Consider the following 18,259-nt stretch of genomic DNA (forward strand, 5'->3'; position numbering starts at 1 on the left):
GAAAATGAAGATAAGGAAAGGCTAAGTGATTTACTTGCCCAGGGTCACACAACTACTAAGTATTTGAGGCGGGATTTGAACTCTGGTCTTCTAGATTCTAAGCTCAATGGCCTTCTGTACTATTAGAATGAATAAATACATGGTGGGGCATGAATACACACACACACACACACACACACACACACACACACACACATAATGAATAATCCTAGGCATAATGGTGTCATAGTATGAAGAGGTTGCTTCTTTACCTGTCACATGATACAGAAGTAGGGTAGGGTCAGATTATCAGCTTTAGTCCCAAGTCCCATACCTAAGAAACCCACTTAAAAATTCAATTATGCAATTAGCTTTTTTTTTTTCTTGTAGATTCCATTTTCAGCCTATGGTGACATAAAAGTCAGAGCCCTAGATTTAGATCAAGAGGGTTTGTATTCAAATTCCATTCCTGGTATTAAACTTGTGTGACTTTTTTTTGGGGGGGTGTCAGTTTATATATCTCTGGGTTTTTGTTTCTTTATTGGTTAGAAAAAATAAGGGGCCTATACTCAACTCAGTGTCCTGAAAAGATGAGAAAAGTGAATCTTATTCCCAGCTTGTCTCAGTATCTCAGTATAATAATGCTGAGAGTTGTGTCCCCAAAACTTGTGATGCAGTTTGGAGTGAGTTTTTATGATGTGATGGGCCAGTTCTTTCTCTCTAGTTCCCTAGCACTCAACCTAGATAGTTTTTCCTTTTCTTGATTTCTTAATTTGGGGATTGAAAACTTCTAGGTGCTCAGAGTAGTTTATGACTTAAAACTACATTTCAAATAAGGCCAATATATTTACTAGCTCATTAATTTTTGTTTACATCAGTCTATTTTCCAACTCCATTACAAAGATTACATAGGAAGTAAAAATAAAAGCATAGTTTAACATAGTTCTGGAGTATATGTGGGGGGAGAGAACCTTTATAGGGAAAGATCAACATTTTCAGTGTTTATAACAAGAAGAAGAACTGCATGGAAATAACTCTTTGGTTGGAAAGAAGATAGGAGTCCCTTAAAAAAAATACGTATTCAGGGATCTTAAATGTAGTATAGGATAGTGGAAGCATGAAAGTTGGAGCTAGGAAGTGTGGATTTTTGTCTTTGGTCCATCATTCATTAAGTACATGACCTGGAACTAGCACATGAGTCTCTCTGCACCTCAATTTCTTTAAGTTTAAAATGATGGGATTGGATTAGAACAGGAATTCATAATGTGTGTGGTGTGTGTGTGTGTGTGTGTGTGTGTGTGTGTGTGTGTGTGTGTGTGTATGTCCTGGACCCCTTTGGCAGTATGGTGAAGACTATGAATCCTTTCCCAGAATAATGTTTTTAACTGTATAAAGTAAAATATATAAGATTACAATAAAACTAATTATACTGAAAAACAGCTATCAAAATATTAAACAAACACATTCATTCCCACCCCAGACCCCTCTGCAGGTTAAGAATTCCTGGATTAGACAATCTCCAAGGTTGCTTTCAGCTTTAACTCAGATGATAACCATTCCAATAGGAATTCAATCACTGGTTGGCCATGTGAACAAAAAGTTCAGGGATTGACTCCAGGAATTTTCCCAGGAGCATCTCTTCCTTGCTAGGAGGAGAGTAGTCCATGCAAAGGGTTACTTGTGACCATAGTGTATCTTTTCTTTGGCTTGTGAAGAGCTACTCCAGACCTGCCCAGACAGAAAATCTTTCACTTATCCTGAAGCCTTCCATCCTCAAAATCTACTGTGTCTGTTTTAATGATATGTTGCCATGTTGATTTGTTTAGATATGCCACACTTCTGTCTGTCTTTGGCAACCATCCTGGACCAGCTTGCTTTTGTTAATCACATGGATGTAAGGTATTATGTTCCCAAGTGGATGTAGAAAAGATATTTTGATTGAAGTGCAAATCCCCAACCACATGAGCTACTTAGGTTTAACAAAGTATATTAGATCATTGCAATCCACAGTGTCATAAATCATAGGGATCATTCTGCTTGTTCCTTTTTTAAATCCTCTAGTCCCTAGCTTTTCCTAGTGGGTTGACGTTTATCAACATCTCTTTCTTGGGCTGTGACCTCAAATTGTGATCCTGAACTTGTGCCTTCTTACATTCCTTTATTTCTTCATGTTGTTGAAATTGAACATGTTTCCACTTCTGTGGGGGCTGGCTGTGTCTGTGGTGGCTGGCAGGACTGATAGACAGAAATCCTAAGCTTAGAGGTTTTGCTCTCTACAGACAGTGCTAACATAGCAGAAGATAGTCATTATCATCATCATAAGAATTAACAACAACACCAACAAATCATATTTATATAGTACTTCAAGATTAAAAAAAACCATTCCTCACAAAAGCTCTGTAAAATAGATAGGGCAGGTACTATTATTCTTATTACATGGATGAGGAAACTAAAGCTCAAAAAAGAGAAGAATTTGCCCAAAGACACACAGCTAAGAGATGTGAGAGCTGGATCTTGAACCCAGGTTTTCTGATTCAAAGACCAGTGCTGTTTCCACTATACCTAGTTCTTCTCAGAATTGTATAACCTTAGAATTGCAAAGAATCTTAGAAGTTATCTAATCTTATACCTTTTCTGATCCATGAATCTCTTCTTATGATGTCCCTGGCAAGTGATCTTCCAGCATCTGCCTAGACATATATAATGATAGAGAAATCTCTACTTAATGGAGTGGCCCATTTCCTTTTCAATTAACTCTAATTTTTAGGAAATTCTTCATCATATTGAATGGATATTTATTTCTGTATAATGTTTATCCGTTGGTTCTACCCTATAGACCCACAGAGTATAAATCTAGTCCAGTTGTTTCCAAACCTTCTTAATTTGCATAGTCCCATAACTAAAACATTTTAATAACATATTCCCCACATATATGTGGGGGGCTACATATGTTTATGTACATACATATTTGTATATGTACACAGGCATACACATATCTACATACATATATGTGCACATACATATAAACACAGGCATATGTGTACATACACAGGTATGTGCACACACATATATGTAGTACATGTATGTATGCACATACATGTGTATGTGTATAAGTGCACACACAGGTATGGCTATATACACACATTTTTGACATGTGTGTATATGTACATATATAAGTATGTTTATATGTATATGTATGCACACATATACATACATACAATGGGGATAGGGCCTAGATGTCTGATTTATAGGTATAGGGGACTCTCATTTGAGGAAATTCCCTATCAATGCATGTTAGAATCTTCTTTGAAATGTATCAGCCTTAGAAAGTTGCCTAGAGCACTGGAAGGTTAAATGACTTGTCCAGAGTCATACAGCCAATACGTATCAGAGACTGCATTTGAGTCTAAGTCTTCCTACCTTTAAGGTCATCCATCCCTTCTCTGCCAACACTGTTACTGTCACTTCTTCTCCCTCCTCTGTTAGCTTCAGTTTCCTCCTCTATAAAATGGAGATGATAATGCCTCACAGGATCATTGTGAGGATCTAATGAAATAATATTTGCAAAGCAGTTTGCAAATCCTAAAGTACTATATAAATATTAGCTATCCTTATTACTTCTATATCCCACCCATGTGCTATCATACTAATACTTACGTACATTGTAAAACTTACACAAAAAATAGAAATTAAAAGAGGAGCTAATGATAAAGTTTGGAAAATCATATTTTATTAATGATGCAGAACCTCTTTGCCTTGCTATTATTTTTAAGCATATTTTAGTGAGAGCAACATGATCTAATATACTTCCTTAGTTTTGAAAATATTGCTTCAATACTTTGGGACACAGCAATTCAAAGGTCTGGTTCTAAGTTCACTTTATTTTGATTCTTGATTTTAATGGTTGTCAAAACTGAAAAATATTCCTTACAAAGATACATAAATCCAGATGGAAGAAGTGCAGCATTAGCTGCACTTACTAAATCATGACACTAATTTTTCGATCCCATCCACCCGTTATTGTGCTGAGCCTTCCTTGTGAGCAAGCCTCAGCTAATTCTGGGATTTAGTATTCCTGACACTCTTTTTTACAGCCCCATGCCATGATTTTACATTCTCTCTGGTCTCTGCCTTTGCTTCCATATTTTGTGTATATCTTTATTAAATCTAAGTTGCTTGATGAGTTCTTTTACACTGGCATTGGCTTCTTCAGACAATTCTTCTTTTCCTCCTATTCTTTGGAATTATTTTTCTTTGCGTTTCCTGAATTTCATTTTGGAGAGCTTCACATCTCTCCTGTGTTAACTTATCCCTGTGGAAGAAAAAGTCAATACTCTGTACAAGTGGGTCAGAAACAGATTTGTTAATTATCTAAATTCAGCATCTCTGCTTAGAGGGAGAGAAATCCAAGTGGACACAGCTCCATCCTGCTTTTGAAAATGTCCTGACCTAAACCACTTCCTCCTGATAATTCATAGAGTTCAAGAACAAAACCCAGATTTTACAGAAAGATTAAACAAGGGTACAAAGTTGAGGCAGTAGTTTTGGATTCGTCAAACAGAACAATAAGTAACATTACTTGGAGAGAAAAGGAGTACTGCTTTTAATTGGATTAATCAAAGGGCCTCCTGCCTTTTGTCTAGTCACCATCCTAATTCTATCATCATAGAATTATGATTTTAGGCACTGGTTAGGCCTTTGTTAAGAGGATTTCAGACTAGGACCTTGATTAAGGCCTGATAAGGCTTATTTTATTCTGTTCGGCACAGAAGGACTTGAGACTGAAATAATTTTATTTCTAAATATTTTCCTAACAGAGGGGACTAGAGGATATAGGGGAAATAGCCGGCTTCCAAATACCCCTCTTTTCTGCCAAGGACAAATTAATCACAAACGTAATCTATGATCATTAATTACAAAATGACATTTAAAAAGAATCTTGTCCTTTAGGCTACATATGATCAGTAACTAGATATAATACTGTAGGTGGGTCATTGTAAATATGGAGCTTGCTGCATTTTGCTTTAAGACAGAAGGTGCAGAAGAACAATACGATGAAGACAAACATTATTGCAGGTTATATAACAATATACTAAATGGCATCATAGAGTTAGGGCGTTGCCTTGAATGTCACAGATTATATTGTTTGGGAAATAAAAAGCCATGCAGTAGGTAGAGACAAAAGTCCAGTGTTAAAAACCGCTTGAGTCCTTTAGTTTCTAGCCTCTCTTCTTCCCTCCTTCCCACTACCTTTCCCTTTCCCTTTCTCTCCCCTCCCCCCTCTCCCCCTCCCTCCCTGTCTCCTTCCCCCTTTCTCCCCCCTCTTCTCTCCCCATTCTCTTTCCCCCCTCCTCTCTCTCTCTCTCTCTCTCTCTCTCTCTCTCTCTCTCTCTCACCTGGATAGTTGTAAAGACCAGAAAGATCTGGAGCACTTATGAACATATTAGGCTCTTTTAGGGTCTTCAACTCCTACACATCATGGAATCCCACAGTCCCTGTGTCAAGACTCAGGCTCCCTTATCCTCAACAAGAGAAGCTCCAGCCAAAACTCTGTGACCATAGGTAACAAAGAATGCCTCATTCTTTTGGTAAACTCTCAGCACAATATCAATGAGTGAGGTCATAGCTGGTCATCAAATGGATCCTGAATTTTTGGATGTTTGGACTGTTTCAGTCTGTTGGAATATCTCATTTTCATTAATGAGTGTGGTTTTCATTTGGTCATGTAGTGCCAAAATGATATGAATCTAATCCATTGGATCCGACCTCTTTTAAAATCTGTAGTCTTTTAAAATCTGTAGTAGAAATTGAAGCCATCTATAGTCATGAAAAAATGCTCAAACTATTGATTACAGAAATCCAAATCAAAACAACTCTGAGGTACCACATCATACCTGTCAGATTGGCCAACATGACAAAACAGGAAAATGATAAATGTTGCAGTAGATGTGGGAAAATTGGAACACTAATGCATTGTTAGTGGAGTTGCGAACTGATCCAACCATTTTGGAGAGGAATTTGGATCTATGCCCAAAGGGCTATAAAGATGTACCTTTGACCCAGCAATAGAACTTCTAGGGCTGTATCCCAAAAAGATCATACAAATGGGGAAAAGGACCCACATGTGCAAAAATATTTATAGCAGCTCTTTTTGTGGTGGCAAAGAATTGGAAATTGAGAGGATGCCCATCAACTGGGGAATGGCTGAACAAGTTGTGGTATATGAATGTAAAGCAATACTATTGTGCTATAAGAAATGATGAGCAAGGAGACTTCAGAAAAACCTGGAAAGACTTGTATGAACTGATGCTGGGTGAAGTGAGCAGAACCAGGAGAACGCTGTACACAGTAACAGCCACATTGTGCGATGACTAATAATGATAGACTTAACCTTTCTCAGCAATGCAAGGATCTAAGACATCTCTAAAGGCCGCATGATGGAAAATACTATCCACATCCAAAGAAAAAACTGCGGAGTTTGAATGCAGATTGAAGCATACTATTTGCTATTTTTTTCTTCTGTTATGTTTTGTTTCCTCTTTCTGGTGGTCCCTATTGGTTCTAATTCTTACTTACAACATCACTAACATGAAAATATGTTTAATAGGAATGTATATGTATAGTGTATATCAGATTGTGTGCCATCTTGGGGAGGGAGGTGAGGAGGGAGGGGTAGAAAAATTCAAAACTCAAAAGCTTATGGAAGGGATTGTTGATAAATCAAAATAAATTAATTTTAAAAATTTGTAGTCTCAAAATCTGGAATACATGTCAGAGTATGCCTGGTTTTCCTCTCATCTACTACAAATTTTAGGAGGGCATAGTCACTTAGTCTCAAAGTTCCCATCATCTCAACTCCAACAATTTTCTAACTATTTGTGAAACTCAGATTCAGAATACAGTTCCTCCTTATTGGTTCCTCTGCCCTTTGAAGAATGAAACTGTCAGGTAGGCAAGTCAAGAAGTTACTAGCTCTCTGCATTGGGGAGAGAGCTCATGGAGATGTCCAAATAATTGATTTTTTTCCAAAACTGTTGACTGTCTTCCCTAAAGATACAGCTCTGGTACTGTATTGTACATAAAGCCTTTCCTGATCTTCAAACACTAATGCCTTCCCTTCCAAACTAACTTGTATTTAATTACTTTGAACATATTTGTATTTATTAATATTATATTTATGTTGTATTTATTTTTGTGTATATTTGTTATTTCCTCCATTAGAATGTAAGCTCATTGAAATTAGGAATGGTTTCATTCTTTGCATTTGTATCCCCAGCACTTAACACAGTTCCTGATACATAGTATGTGCTTAATAAATACTTGTTGGTTGATTGATTGATCATGGCTCTGCGCCAGGCTTACTGGATCGATCAGTTTCTTGAACTCTTTGTTTATTGCTTCTTCCTGTTTAGGTGGTCCATGGTGTTCTCTGATGACAAAATTGCCTCTGATTGCCTCATCATTGATCTTAGCTCACATGTTCCTGTGTATTATCCATGAGTGTATCTTCTTAATGTACAATAAATGTTATTCTATCTCTACTTTTGTTTTTGCCTATTCTGATTGAATTGGGTAAGGCATACCCTTCCAAAGCTTATCTTTATGTCCCTCCTTCCAAGTCTCAGCAATACCTATGATACAAGTTAGCCTTCTTGTTTTCAAACCTGCGGTTCATGTTGCTTGTTGGCTAGATTTTGAACATTTGTGTATAAGCATTTGAAGTTATCGGTTTTACCTGATTTTATCTCTTGTCTATGTCTGTGGTTTTGTCATACTGTTGTTCTTCCCACTTTCTAACTACTCTTTGTGTTATGTATCTTGATAGGTGTATACATAGACTGTTTTCTCCCTCCACCGTCCTTTCAAATTGAAGGCACTTTTGATTAGATTTATGAGTCAGCAGGCAAATATTCTTAACGGCGTATCTTAGGGGCATGATGTCCCTGACTAGCAATCTGTCATTTATAGATAGCATGATCTGGACCAGTGAAATTTGTGTTATTGAGGCTTCTGGGAGATGGCTTTATTCCACAGTTTGGGTACTTGATGCTTGAGGGAATCTGACCTCAGTGTCACTGAAGCCACTGTGGGCCTGCTAAAGGCGTCCCTAAGCCCTACCCTGAAAAGAAAAGATCTATTTTCTTAGGGGATCCTTGATATGCCCAATTATAGAGGACTGAACCAAACCCTGGGCAGCTAAGAGGGAGCCCTGGGCCAGCTTGAGACTGGATTCTAAGGACTGATCACTGCAGTGCCATGAGTCAGACCACTGGGCTTTCAACCAGTTTTTAAGGAGTAGTGTAGCTTAGAGCCATTATGTGAGTTGATAATCAGTTAGGTGCTTGAAAGCCTTTACATTTCTTTTCGTAAGAGAAGAGATTACATGTGGATACCATGATCTAAATTGTTTGAAAATAAGTGTTTAAATTCCGAAGGACTCATGAAGAAAAATGCTATCTACCTCCAGAGAGAGCACTCTGAGTGCAGATTGAAGCCTACTTTTTCACTTAATTTTTCTTGCTTTTTTTTTTTTTTGCAACATGGCTAATATGGAAATATGTTTTGCATTACTGTACTTGTATTGCTTGTCTTCTCAATGAGTAGAGGACAGTCTAAAGGGAGAGAGAGTATTAGGAGCTCAAAAAATTTTTAAATCAATGATAAATAAGGTATAATTTTTAAAAAGTCTACCTTTGCTATTGGGATTTCTAGATTTCTAGAGGCAGTTGATGATACAGTGAATAGAGAGTACTGGGCCTAGAGACAAAGACCTGAGTTCAAATCTGGCCTTGGATACTTCCTAGCTGTGTGACCTTCATAAGTCACTTAACCTCTGTTTGCCTCAGTTTCCTCTACTGTGGAGGAATGGAGATAATAATAGCACCTACCTCACAGAGTAGCTGGGAGGATCGATTGAGGTAATATTTATAAAATATTTGCTTAGCACAGCGCCTGGCACACAGTAGGTGCTATGTAAATGCTTATTTCCTTCCCTCCCCCTCCCCCCATCTCCAGGGGTGCTGAAAATAGAACAGTTCCTTGCAGCCTCCCTTTTGTAGATGTATGCATATGGAATGGCTTGACTTGTTAGTGTCAGGCTTGGAAGCTGAGAACAGAAAGTGCTCTTAGACTCCTTTAGAGCTCCTTAGAGGGGAGACTTACTGCTAATGATTCAGGACAATTTATTTTCCTCTTACAGATGTGCAGCTTGTTAACTGCACTTGGCCTTGCCCCATTAAATTAGCCTTCCATTCTCCCCAGCTTGTTGAGAGAATTGCCAGTGCTCAGCTTCATTGCTCCTTGCCAGGCTGTTTAGTAAAGAGTGCTGTGGCAGTGAACTCCAAGACAGAATGCCAGTGCTTGTAATTAAGGTCTGCCAGCAGCTTATCTGATCCTGTGTACCAAAGCTGCTGCTTTTTCATTTAGGGTAACAATACCCTTAAACCAATAGCAGTTATACATCTGAAAGCCTGCTGGGTTGGGTTTTTTTTTTTTAATTTACATTCTACACATCTCTTTCTGTGCTGAGTTGGCCAGCCAATAAAGTAACAGATCCTGCTAATGTAGGTTTCAAGGTACATATGCCTAGAAAGGAAATTTGAGATCATTTTGTCCTAAGATCATAAGAGTATTTAGAGCTAGAAGGCACCTCTATCTCATCTCTAGTCCAATCTCCTCTCATTTTACAGAAAAGGAAATAATGGCCCATACAGGCTAAGTGATTTGCCCAAGTAATAATCATCAGTTACAATTTGAACCCAGTCCTCTGGAAACCGAGGTCTACATGGGATTAAATGACGTGTAAAATCACACATCCAGTTAATGGCACATTGGGGACGAGGTCCCATGTTTTCTGAATGCAAGCTAGTGCTATTTCCAATGTATATGGACTTTTATACTGAGGGTCTTTTGATCTCATACATAAAGGTACATTTTTGGATAATTATAGTGAAATGCAAAGTATGATCAATTGGAATTCTTCAATGAGTGTATAAGTTGTTTTTTTTTTTTTTTACAGAATCCACATCATGGAATTCTACTCGTCTTTCCAGTTGTGGAGAAGTTAGCTCTGGAGCTTCCTCTCCCAGGAATCTAGAATAGTTGTAAATTGATAGAAAGTGTAGGGTAAAACTGATGTGGTTAGTTATGTTTATTTTTTTTTTTTATTTTAAGGCCATTGAAACCATACAGAGAGTTTAAAATAGACTCTCACTAACATTGTGTAGTAGTAAATGAGCCATTCCTGTAAAGGTCCTTGTGGATAGACTTCTCCCCCTCAATATCATTTAGGATAAAAATATCCTTTGTTGTAAGGGTGAACAAAATTCTATAGAGAAGTTTTTATAGTACAAGATACTATAGCTGCAGATGCTTTGTCTTAAAAAAGATATAGTATCTGAGTCTGTGGGTACAAGTTAACTGTTGAAGATTAATTACCACTACTAAAGCAGATAGCCTGGATTTATGTTGATTGGGACTGAAATGCAGTCCCTACTTGCTCTGGGGAAAGTAGTACGGCAGAGAAGGGAATTTGGTAAGGAGAGTATTCATACCAGCATGTTGTGATAAGTGATAAAACCTGGATTGAGGTTGTGGAAAGACTTCAGTGTTGAGTTAGTAGATGATGGTGACCAGTTATTTAATGAGCTGAGAAAACTGAGTTGGCTATCTCCCTCTAGTTCTTCTTTTAGAAATGCATGGTCTTTTAATTTTTTTTCTATCTTTATTCCATTGAATACTGACATTTTTAAAAAGAAAAAAAGGCACCAATTATCAGTACCCAGATTTTCTTATGCATTTATAATCATAAGAGACTATTCAGCAGGGGAAAGCAGACTAGTATTTTACCTAGAATTCTCAATCATTGGATAGTGTTCTTTTGAAATAAAACCTGTTGGAGATAGATTTGAAACAGTAGTATCTCTTGAGATTTTCCCCATCCCTTCACCTCCTGAAATATTTAGAATATGTATGGGATGGCCATGGGTTTGTGGGTAGTGTTTGCACTGACATCAGCCAGTTCTGGAAGTGGGCTCTATTATATGTGTGCCCCTTTGCTTTGCTCCCATAGTCAGCTTATTTATGGAGCCCCATTTTGGGTTCTTCTCCAGAGATCAAATTTCTTATACTTCTGAATTGAGTAACAGTATATCAGAAGGTTGTTTCCCTCCCCACCACCCCACCCCACTCCTTAATTCTAGCCCTCACTCTATGGATTATTTCCAGCATATCCTATATATATCTTAATTGTACATAGTCATCTTCATATTGTTGCCCCCATTAGACTATGAGCTCCTTGAATCAGGAACTGTCTTTTACCTTTCTCTGTATCTCCAGTCCCTAGTGCCTAGGGGGCAATTAAAAAATGTTTTTATAGAATGATTATTGAGTAGAATAGTTTTACCAGCATAATTTTCTTGAGGAAACAGGCTTTCTTATTTTGGGCTTTAGAGCCTGATTGTCTAGCATATAGTATACTTAATAAGTGTTTATTAACTTCAGTTGGTCATTCATTCACATCTTGTCATTTGAGCATACTGATCAGGTAAAAGGTGCACTTACATCTTAATTTCTTTAATTTCTTTAAACCTAAATTCTACTGACATGGTTTTTGTTGGCATTCAAGATGGGGAAATTACATGACAAAGATGGACCTTATAATAATGACATTTATCTAGTACTTTAAAATTTGCAATTTACTTTACATATGTGATCTCATTTTGGCCTCACAACAGCATAGTGAGGTATGTTTGAAAGGCATGATCATCTCTTTTTTGCAAATCAGCACAGAAGGGACAGCCAGGTGATTCAGTGGATAGAGCACTGGCCCTGAAGTCAGGAGGACCTGAGTTCAAATCCAGCCTCAGACCAAACACTTGACACTTACCAGCTATGTGACCCTGGGCAAGTCACTTAACCCCAATTGCCTTAAAAAAAAAAAGCAAATTAGCACAGAGGTCTAGAGTTCTGGCTGTGGTCACATAGTTGGTAAGTGTCAGATTTGGGATTTGAACCCTAGTCTTCCTGACCTGATGGGGCACCTAAATGGTGCAGTGGATAGAGGCTGGGCTTGGATTTAGGAAGACTCATCATTCTGAGTTCAAATGTGGCCTCAGACGCTTGTTAGCTGTGGGACCCCGGGCAAGTTGCTTAACCCTGTTTACCTTAGTTTCCTCATCAATAAAATGAGCTAGAGAAGGAAATGGCAAACCTCTCCAGTATCTCTGCCAAGAAAACCCCAAAAGAGGGTCACAAAGAGTTGGACACAACTTAAAATGACTCAACAACTTCCTGACTTGTAGTCCAACACTCTATCCATGACTGTGCCATAATGCATTTCTGACTTCACCAATGAGACAAATCAGCTGAACTCTCCATTTGTAAATCAAACACACTTATGAGCTAGATTGACTCTTAAATGCCACTAGGTTGCTGTATAATAAGTTACTGCTGTACTTGCCTGATAGAGTTAATGTAGCTTCTGGAGCTGCTTTAACTTACAGCTGGAGAGAATCTTAAGCATGGAGAGATTCTGGGGCATTAATGGTTTATTTGCTGATTAACTTTTGGAACATCACTTTCCCAGATGAGCTATCCCATTTTATGCTACTGGGCTTTATTTTCATTATTGCTGCTATCTAATAGATATTTTAATGAAAGATTTTATTGTGTTTGCAGGCCAGAACATTAAGTGAAGACTGAGTTAGGAGGAAAAAATCTGGTAGAAAACAAACACTGAGAAAGTAACAGTAAATTCTGAAACTGTTGCATGCCCAATCTGTTTTTTTTGTTTTGTTTTATTTTGTTTTGTTTGTTTGTTTTTAGCTGAGTTCACTCTGGATTCTGTAAAACAAATTTTCCCCGACAGGCTTGAGAGCTTGATGAGAAAAACTTTGTTAACAGGAATTGGAAATAAGACTGAGATAAAAATGACTGAAAGTGAATTGAGAGAGATCTCTTTATCCAGCTCCTCCTGGTCCAAAACAGAGCAACTCCAGTTATATGTGGACTGTCTCCCCCATTTGAATACGTGAGTTCTCTGACAGTAAGGGCTATTTGACTTAGTTTTTTTTTTAAAGTTTTATTGATTTTTTTTTTGTACATTGCAAACAAGTACAGATTATTCCCACTGTGAGAATTCTCTGGTAACAAAGTAAAACAACTAAGTAAAACTAATAATACAGCAACTTCACCTGAAAGTGCATAAAACATCTTACATCTGCAGTAACCCACAAACTCCCTATTTAAAAGAAATTACAGAAATCTGTTTTTCTCCCTCCTACTGACATTCTATTTTTTTTTTAAATCAAGAAAGGAAAAATAGATTTCTTATGACAAATACACATAGTCAGGGAAAACAGATTCCCTCAGTGGCCACATACAATAACATATGTTTCAATCTGCACTCTGAATCCATCCCCTCCCTGTAATGAATAGCTTGTTTCATCATTGACCTTCTGGAATCATGAACTGTATTGATCATAGTTTTTATAGCTTTCTATGTTTTTTGTTTTTGTTTTGTTTTGGTTTACAGTGTTGTTACATAAATTGCTCTCCCGATTCTGCTCATTTCATTCTTAATCAGTTTATCAAAGTACTCAAAATTGTTAATTTTTAGAATATTTTTATTTTATTCTGAATTGTTGTTCTGATTCAGCTGAGTTCACTCTGCATCAGTTGATTTAAGTCTTTCCAAGTCTTTTTGAAATCATCTATTTTCTCATTTCTTGATTCACAGTAGTTCTCCATCACATCCGTATACCACAACTTATTCAACCATTCCTCAATTCCTAGACTTCCTATTAGTTTCCAGCTGCTGTTTTTTGTCATCACAGAAAGAGCTACTCTAAATGTTTTTTGTGCCCCAAGTGCTTAGAGCAGTGCCTAGCACATACTAAGCGCTTAAGCTTTTTGATTTGATTTGATGTGAATTGGTCTTAGTCTATTGTTTTGTTCCTGTGGAAGAGTAAATCTTTTAAGTTATCAAGAATGATTATAAAATGATGGCTACTCATCTCTGAAGGAAACAGATCCACCTCATATTTTAAACCATTGAAGATAAGCAGTGGATGGTCAAGTTTTCTGACTCCTAGGGTCAGCATAAGGGAATGGAAAGAACATGGAACTGACATGGGATCAAGAGGCTTGGATTTCTAAGCCCAGGTCTATGACTTTCTGCTGTTTCTCTTTGGGCAAGTCAGTTATCCTCCTTGACTCTGTTGCCTCATCTCTAGGATCAAAATGTGGTTACTATACAATGCTTTCTCTGCCTACCCTGAGACAATCAAACAAGATTATGTGCATGAAAGCCAATCAGAGGTTAAAGAACACTTCATTTTTTCTTTTCCTTTTTTTAACATTAAATAGTATTTTTTTCTCAAATTACAGGTAAAGATAGTTTTCAACATTCATTTTTGTAAGATTTTGAGTTTCAAATTTTTCTCCCTCCCTCTTTTCTCTCCCCCCTCCTCAAGACAGCAAGCAGTCTGATATAGGTTATACATGTACAAGCATATTAAATATATTTCCACATTAGTCATATTGTGAAAAAAGAATCAGGACAACAGGGAAAAATCATGAGAAAGAAAAAACAAAAAACAACAAAAAAAGTGAAAATAGTACGTTCTATCTGCATTCAGACTCCAGTTCTCTCTCTCTGGATGTGGTCAGCATTTTCCATCATGAGTCTTTTGGAATCATCTCGGATCATTTTATTACTGAGAAGAGCTAGGTTGATCATCACACAATGTTACTGTTATTGTGTACAACGTTCTCCTGATTTTCTCACTTCACTCAGCATCAGTTCATTAAGTCTTTCCAGGTTTTTCTGAAATCCACTTGCTCATTATTTCTTACGGAACAATAGTATTCCATTACATTCATATACCACAACTTGTTCAGCCATTCCCCAAATGATGTGAATTCCCCTCAATTTCCAATTCTTGGCCACCACAAAAAGTGTTGTTATAAATATTTTTGTACATGTGGGTCCTTTCTTCTTTTTTGTGCTTTGTTTGCGATACAGACCTAATAGTGGTCTTGCTTGATCAAAGGGTATGCACAGTTTTATAGCCCTTTTGGGCATAGTTCCAAATTGCTCTCCAGAATGGCTGGATAAGTTCACAACTCCATCAACAATGCACAGTGTAAATAACACTATAAATTAGGGGGTTTTAATATTTGCTTGCACCATAGACTCCTTTGCTACTCTGGTTAAATGCATAAAATAAAATGCATGTGATCACTAAGAAATCAATTATATTGAAATACAGTTATCAAGACATTATACACACACACACATATGTATTTATGTTCACGGACCCCAGATTAAGAACCTCTTCTATAAATACATAGTGATGATGATGTTTCCTCTAAATCTGGGTAGATCATTCCTTCAGAGGGTAGGCTTTGTTTTTTTCTATTTGTAACTATTATTGGGAATATAATATGTAGGCAGCTAGGTGGGTTAGTGGATAGAATACTGGACCTGGAGTCAATAAGTCCTGAATTCCAATCTAGGCTTAGACACTAGCTAGCTTGTATATCCAGGGCAAGTCACTTGACCTAGGTCTGTCTCAGTTTCCATATCTGTAAAATGGAGATAATAATAGCACCTACCTTCTAGGGTTGTTGTGACGATAAAATTAGATAATATTTGTAAAGTGCTTTTAAACTTTAAAGTGCTATATAAATGCTAGCTGTTTTTATGTAATGATCCAGAGGCAGGTATTTGTATGCATCATGTATACTTAATTTCTGATTATATAGGATTATATAATCATCCACAGAACTTTTAAAAAAATTCTTATTCATGACTATATTTTTTGTAGTATAATTATTTCTCTTTATATCCTTGCTTTTCTCCAACCCACAGCCCCAGATACTCATTTGTAACAAAGAAAAAGCCTAGCAAAAATGACCAACTAAATACCATAAGTATTTCCATGTCTCTGCTCATCTGATTTAGAAATACAGTGGTCACTGCATTTATTCTGAATTCCAATGCCTTTTTGCGTTGTTTTTATTTACATTCTTATATCCGTTGTTGCATATGCTTCTTCTAATTCTGTTTACTACGTATCAATTCCCACAAATCTTCACGTTTCCTGTCTTGTACTAGGCTGTGATGAATGTTTCCCTCCCATCCACTTTATATTTGCATTCCTGATTTGTCATTCTGTTACATTCATATACTACAATTTGTTCAACCATTCCACGATCAAAGAGTGCCCACTTGATTCTGGTGTTTTTTACTACCCTAAAATTGCTTCTATGAATATTTTTATGCATATGAGAACTTTCTTTTTGCATTCCATTTCCTTGGGGTGAGATGAGGTCAAAAGGGATGAACCGCTCAGTAACTTTTGTCATACAATTCCAGAATGGTTGGGCCAATTCCCAGCTCTCCTAACATTGTATTAGTGATATTGGCTTCCAGCAGCCCCTTCGACGTTGACCATTTGCCTTTTTTATTATCTTTTCCCACTTCTGTATGAAGTGAAAACTCAGAGTTGTTTTACTTTACTTTTATTATTATTGATGAGTAAAATTTTTCTTATGGTGACTTACAGTTTGTATTTCTTTTGGAAATTTTGTTCATATTCTTTATGGCATTTGGACGTTTGATTTTAATTAATTAATCAAAAAGCATTTAGAGTTAGGGTTAGTACCTACAGTGTCCCAGGAACTGTGCTGGAAAACCAAAGACAAAAATGAAATATTCTCTGCCTTTAGGGAGCTTATATTCTATACAAGCAAACCACGTATATACAGAGCAAATTTCTGGTGATGAGTGGGCACTGATAGCTCAGGGAGGGCTGAGGCAGAGGCAAAAGTGAGGCGGGAATGTGCTCCAGGCATGGGAAACAGTCTCTTCAAAGGCGTGGAGCTGGGAAATGCAGTGTCATATGAGGAAAGTCTAATTGCCTGGACTGAAGAATGCATGAAAAAGAGTAATATAAAATAAAACTGGAAGTGAGGATTGGAATAAGGTTGTCAAGGACTTCACATACCAAACAGAGGCATTTATATTTGATTCTAGGGATAATAGGCAACCGCTGACATCAAGCAGGAGAGTAACACAGTCAGATCTGTGCTTTGAGCATATCATTTTGGTGGTGTCTAAATGCAGGGTTAGGATGGTTTGGAATACTGGAGTCCCAAACAAAGAAACAGAGAGCGCACGACAAGACTCCAAAGCAAGGCAGCTTTATTGATTTGGTCAGTAAATGTTTGTGAAGTGACTACTGTGTGCTAGGTGCTAGGGATACAAAAAAGGCAAAAGACAGTCCTTGTCCTCAGGGAGTTTTAAATCAAATAAAGGAGACAATAAGCAAACAAATATGCACAAACAAACTAAATATAGGATAAATAAGAATTAATTAAGAGAGAGAAGGCACTAGAATTAAGAGGGGTTGGGAAAGGCTTCCTGTAAAAGATGAAGCTTTAGCTGGGACTTAAAGGAAGCCAAGGAATCCAGTAGGTGGGGTGGGACAGCATTCCAGTCATGGGGATAATCAGAGAAAATGCTCAGAGCTGAGACATGGAGCATCTTGTTTGTGGAGTAGCATGGAGACCAGAATCACTGGACTGAAGAGTACATGGAAAGGAGTAAAGTGTAAGAAGACGAACTTGAGGGGACCAACCTAGGACATGTTGGACATTCAGGACAGATGATGGAAATCGATCTGGTCCATTGGAGCCCTGGAAAGAATGGGGCACTCTCCTCAAACCAGTAAAGTCTGGTGGTTTTATAGGGTTCTTACGTGGATCTAGGTGGACTTAGCATTGGGAGAAAGAATGAGGAGCACTCATAAGAGGTGGCCACTGGTGTTGATTCATGCTAGTGGAGGGGAGGGAAGACTCTTGGGCAGTTGGAGGGTAGTTGACATTTAAACTCCCTGCTAGAAGGAAAAGTGGCTTTGGGATATTGCCTGCTTTACTTAACACAAGGAGTTTTGAGCTTGCACAGGGTTTCTTCTTTTAGTAGATTGGGGAGGCTGCTACTGTAGTCCTTACAGTCAGTTAGATGGAGGACGGCTTGAAGAGGAGAGAGATTTGAAGCAGGGAGGCCAATTAGGTTGATTTTGCAAATCTAAGTGAAATGCGATGTGGGCCTGAACTTGTATGATGGATGAATTCAGGAGATGCTGTGGAGGTGGGATCAATAAAACTTAGCAGCAACTGATTGGATATGTGGAGTGAGAGAAGATGAAGAGACAGCAATGACTAGAAGGCTGATGACATCCTCAATGAAAAATGGGGAGTGTAGAAGAGGGGT

General features: G+C 37.6%; 1 protein-coding gene across 14 annotated transcripts in view; it reads left to right on the forward strand.

The window, feature by feature from the left end:
• The window catches only part of LYPD6B (LY6/PLAUR domain containing 6B), a 216,965-nt gene that overhangs the window by 94,282 nt on the left and 104,424 nt on the right, over positions 1-18,259 (forward strand). The gene's annotated exons all lie outside the window — the stretch shown is intronic.

Source organism: Phascolarctos cinereus, unplaced genomic scaffold (assembly GCF_003287225.1).
Source record: "Phascolarctos cinereus isolate Bilbo 61053 unplaced genomic scaffold, phaCin_HiC Scaffold_726;HRSCAF=1367, whole genome shotgun sequence".
Classification (NCBI taxonomy): Eukaryota; Metazoa; Chordata; class Mammalia; order Diprotodontia; family Phascolarctidae; genus Phascolarctos; species Phascolarctos cinereus.